This window comes from Acyrthosiphon pisum, chromosome X (genome assembly GCF_005508785.2).
Source record: "Acyrthosiphon pisum isolate AL4f chromosome X, pea_aphid_22Mar2018_4r6ur, whole genome shotgun sequence".
Classification (NCBI taxonomy): domain Eukaryota; kingdom Metazoa; phylum Arthropoda; class Insecta; order Hemiptera; family Aphididae; genus Acyrthosiphon; species Acyrthosiphon pisum.
Genome location: NC_042493.1, coordinates 44,099,952 through 44,105,759, shown reverse-complemented (window position 1 = coordinate 44,105,759; position 5,808 = coordinate 44,099,952). Strand labels below are relative to the sequence as shown.

Genomic DNA, 5,808 nt, shown 5'->3' with positions numbered 1-5,808 from the left:
GAACTCTAAATATGATCCTAGTCTAAATATAATATTTCATAAAAAAAATCATTATTCGTATTTTACTTGGGGGGGGGGGGGGGTTAAACCCCCAAAACCCCCCCCGTCGGTACGCCACTGGTACTTAATAATAATAATTGATGGTAAATTTTATAATATTTTTATTTGATCTACTACCTACATAGGTTCAAAAAAAATTTATAGTTGTATAGGTATATAAGTAGTTAATTATAAATGAAAAGTTAGCTTAATTAAAACATAAAAAGCATACTTTATTTTAATATTTATTATTATACTATCTAATAACTATATTTCTATAACTTTCCAAAATTCAACAGAGATCAATTTATGGCAACAATAATTTATCCTACAATAATTCATTAGGATATGGAAATACCAGTTTGGACTGTTTAGATTCAAATCATTCAACACCTAATTTCAGTAATTCAATTTTTGCAAATTTTATATTAATTAAATACTTTTTATGAGTATTAATAATTAATATTAGGTACATATTACTTTTTAGGATTAAATCCTTCAAATAAAAATATAGGTAAAGGAAAAGTTAGAAGCTGTATGCAATGAGCAAAGATTCAAAGTTTAAAGAATGAACGCCTACTATCAAAGATGGATTACATTGTACAGGATTTAAAAGAGAAAAGTGATTTACGTTACAATATTATGTCTGTTAAATTAGATGAAGATTTTTTCACACATTTTCCATTAAATGAATACTTTATTAAAATAAAGTTATAAACGACTGAATTTTTTTAGAAAAACTGGTACGAAAGAACTTGCTAAGTTTTATAATTTAAAGTCGTATCCTTAAACATGTTTAATATTTCTAGGGATTTTTTATTAAGTCCATTGAAGGGTGTGATTCCAAAGATCATGTTAAAGGAACTTTTACAACATTATTTAGTAACGAGTATGCTACACACTGTACATAGACAAGTCGTAGCAAAGATGTAAATACAAAAATTGGCAACACAGAAATAAAAAAAATTATAAAAAGTTAAAAATACTTCTTCAAAATAATAATTTTTTTTAAGATTAAGATTAACTCATATTTTTCTTTCAGAAGTTATCAAGGACTGTGCAAATAAATTATTAACTGATGCAGAATTTGAAAAATGTGTATCCGACTGGTTCAGATAATATGCCAATACCAAGATAAATAGATTGAAATAATTATTTCACTACCTAATAACAATAATTTAAAATTTTAAGTCATAGGTTCAAATGTTTTTTTTTTATCTTTATTACAAAGTTAAAAGTATAATTAATTATTTTAAAATCAGTTGTTATTTTTATCTGTCTTGATATTCAAGAAAGGGGATAAATATGATCCGTCCAACTGGAGACCAATCTCACTGTGTCGCACCCTGTATAAACTGTACGCGGGATGTTTAGCTGGCCGCTTCACTGAATGGCTCATGAGCAACACTGTCCTGAGCCCTTGCCAGAAAGGTTTTCTCCCGTCCGATGGTGCTTTCGAACACGTGCACACGCCCAGGAAAAAGCTGGAAAAAGCTGGAAAAAGCCCGCACTGGCAACTCGGACAAGTGCGTTGCCTGGCTTGACGTATCGAACGCCTTTAGCGCTATTCCACACTCGGCGTTGGAAACGGCTATCGAGTGCAGCGGCGTCGGCGATAGGCTTCTCGAGATCGTACATGACGTTTATTCCGGAGCTTCCTCTTCGGTTAGTGTAACCGAGGGTAAAACTGAAGACATACAGGTCCTGTCCGGAATCCGTCAGGGTTGCCCACTAAGTGGTCTGCTGTTTATCTTGGCGATTGACCCAGTAGTTACCATGCTGCAGGGTGCTGACGCAGACCACCGTGTTCTGGCCTTTGCGGACGACCTTTGCCTGCTCGCCAACAACGCCCCGGACCTCCAGCTCGCGATCGACTCCGCTCAGGTGAGCCTGAGTCGCCTGGGGCTTTCTATCAATGCCAGCAAGTGTGCCTCCCTGCATATGTCTGGACGTAGACCAGTTGGAGTCCGCGACACCTCATTTGACTTGCAGGGTGTCGCCCTGAAACAATTAGCGAAGGGGGACGCCGCCTCATTCCTCGGAGCAAAAGTGGGCTTCAATATGATACCGTCGTTAGCCACTATTTCTGAGATCATCGAGCTAGGTCTTAAGACCTTCTTCTATCCGGCAGCGGTCCACTTACAGCGAAGGGTCACCTTCTCCAAATCCGATTGGAGAAGGGTTGACGAAATCATGAGGCCTGAGATAAAGTCTACCCTCGACGTCCCGCAAGAGGCGTCAAATGAATATTTGTATGACTCTACAGGGATGCTGTGGCATTATTCTGCTGGCTGAGGAATAGCAGCGGTTGACAGCGCCTTCAAGCTGCTCATGCATGTAACTTTAAAACAAATAACCGTAGATACATGCAATTTTCACTGGTTGTTTATATTTCCATTTTCTATAATTTTCAAAATATTTTGATTTATTTTGACTGTCATTGGACTGTTTTTGAGACCGAAAGGGAGGACTCGAAATTGGAATAGCTCTCTACGCGTTCGGAATGCCGTGTATTTTCACGCATTTTTGTGTTTTCGATTCTCAAAATCAATAAAATCGTTTTGCGTTTTCACTTTTTTTCACTTTTTTACTTGTGAATAATTAGCTTAAAAAAATTAAAATATGAAAAATCGAGTCTCTTACGTCACCCGATATAAATCTCCTCTACAACTTTTAATTAAGATATTTTGCTCTAAAACCATTCTGTAAGCCGTATTATTGGAACAAAATTGATGATGCTAACGGAATTTGTGCTAATTAAAAACCAGCAAGCGCGCCGCGTAAATACCGGCCTATCCGAATCGGAATTGGTAGGTATATTATCGCAGGACTAACGCGTGACACATTCCGTACGCACATCCATCTACAACAGCCGTTGACGTTCAGCGAACTACGACGGATCGCAGGCGTCTTGGACCCAGTAAAGGACAACACCAACCCGCTCCCTCAACAATGGCTCCTATCCCTTATATCCCCCCGTATATCCGCCACTGGTTCATGGGGCAGCCACAGGTGTAAGGACAAAGGCAACAGAGACACGGGTGTTCACCTGCACAGGTGACGGGGACACAGGCGTACACACCGCGCATATCCCCGCATTGGGTCAGTCTGCGCACATAAAGCAACAGGCGAGCAACGAGGCAACCGATGCTGACAGTATGGTCATGATGGTTAAAACCGACGATCAGACAGTCTCCGTCACGGTTCAGAACCAGTTCTCCGGCTCGACCGATTCCAATACGACTAATAATGGTACGCGAACACGCTCAGACAAAATTCCGACCCCCGCGGTCGAACTCGAATTTCCGTCAGACTATACATTATTTCAGCAATAAAAAGTAAAAAAAAATTTTTTTCTATTTGAAGATTATTTCAAATACTTCTGAAAAGTATTACTCAAATACTTTACTATTGGTATTTTAAATACTTTATTTTAAGAGTATTTGAGTAATTACTTATATACTTTTAAAAAGTATTTTTTACAACACTGGCTACTAGTACATATGTGACTATATAGCCACTAGGGTATGGTAGTGGGTACGACGAGTTGTATTATACATCTTGTGTACCTTTATACCTACAAACAGTTTCTCTATTACAAAAACTTTTCTGGTTTAAACTGTATAGTTATTGATACCTGCTAGTACAGAAGAAATATGTTATGATAAAATATACAAATATAAAACTTCTTTCAATCAAAAATGTTAATTACATGAGATCAAATATTCCAGAATTGATTTAGAAATATCAAAAATTGGATATAACAATACCTACTTCCATATTCTATTTTTAATTTAAAAAAAAAATATTTAAAAAATATATTAATTTATGTAGGCATAATATTATTTAAAAATGTTATTTTTTAATAAGCTACCTATTGCAATTATATTAAAAATTATATTGATTTTCCCCTTGTCTGTGCTGTGGTGAATTATGTATTGCTATAGGTACATAGATATTCGCTGGAGTCTTATTTATTTTTCAAAATGAGTATAATGTTAGTTAGATTATAAAATAAATTTTAAAAACTTGTTATCCTTAGCTTTTAAAATGGTTGCTATAAAAATGTATATTATTGGTTATGTTTATAATTTTATCAAAGTGTATATTATATTATAAGTTCCACATTATTTTTAATGTGTTTTGGCTGTGTAACATTATCTTTCAAATCATCATACACTTACCAATAGTGATTTGCTCTAAATGCATATGCCTTATAGTGACCACTTGTCACTCTTAGTACGTAGGTATGCCATTATTAAATGCGACAATTCCCCTGATATAATATGTATGGCCATTTATATTTAATGTTTTTGGTATTTCATCCAGTGTCCACATTATTTCTCCAGCGTAATTTTGGTGTACTTCGCTTATTATATTAATGTCAGTAACACTTGTTGATGTTTCAAGTTCTAAACAAAAAAATGAATTAATGTTTATTTATAAGCATTAGTTTTTAAGGTACAAAATTATAATTATACTTTACCTTTTGGAAGAGAAAGCAGCTCAATTAAAACATTTGTTTTAACATCCACTGTAATGTTTCTTACTGAATTACAGTAGGTACAAATGGTAGATTCATTTTTTAAAAAATTATCCATTTCTTTTTGTATATCTATGTCTCCATCAAAAGCAGTGAATTTCACAACTTCATAGCTTTGATCCATGGAAAATTCTTCACACGTTAAATCTGTACATCGATTTATCTTTTTGTAAGATGGCATGTTTTTTAACAATTTATGAGCTGTAGAAGACAGTGTATCCATTGCATCAATTATACTAATACCATAGTATTAGATCCTTAGATAAAAAATAAGGAGCTAATAATACTATTCTTTCTTTATGCACACTTTTCTTCGTTTTTGTATTTAACATGCTAATAATAAATTTGGCAATTTTGTCTTTTTTTAAAAATTCAAAATAAACATTACTGTCTGCTGCAGCACAGGCTAAAATTGACATTAATGAATCTGTCGAACAGCTATTATTAAGAACTACTTTACCTATTTCTGGTAAAGAGCATGGTTTATGAAATGTATTCCCGTTTTTTAAAAATGTTATAGATTTTATAGAACCCTTTTCGTTCAAATCTAAATGATCGAATCCTGGTTGGGATACAATATATGAGTTTGTGGGACGTCTGTGGGATCGGTTGGATGTTTTTCTTTTTCTTTGCCATTGTTCTTCAGCGTTATCTTCTATAGATTGGTTGAAACATGACAAACATATACGAGACTCTCCGTAGCCTTCTTCACTATCGACATGTTCAACTGAACAACCAAACAAATGCACAGATTTATTACAAAATACGCACCTATGTATGCCAGTAGGATAATTTCCATTTTTCCATGGCAGACATATGCTGGTATTCAAACACATGTTGGTATTCGATTCCTTATTTAATATAGTATTACTATATTATCATAACATTTTAATCAAAAACGTTCAGACATAAAGGGTCGATGGTGATAAAATATTTTTGTTCTGTTGATCTCTTAGTGTAAAGTGTGATTGGAGATGTATTAGGGTGCACTTATTATTAGTTTAGAATTATTAGTTTAATAGTAGGTATTTGTTAACTTAGTTTAAACTTAATTGATATTTTAAAAATTACTATTTCTTCACTTTTAATTTAATTGAAAAAAAATACTTAACTTACTTAACTGATTTAAAAAATGCAAATAACTTGACCAGCCTTGGTTATGGGTATAAATAGGTACCTTATTACATATAATTAGGTAAGTAACATTATTTTCACATTAAGAAGGA

General features: G+C 34.0%; 1 protein-coding gene across 1 annotated transcript in view; it reads left to right on the top strand.

The window, feature by feature from the left end:
- Positions 1–5,808, top strand: part of LOC103311577 — a 20,966-nt gene that overhangs the window by 14,591 nt on the left and 567 nt on the right. The window lies entirely within an intron of this gene.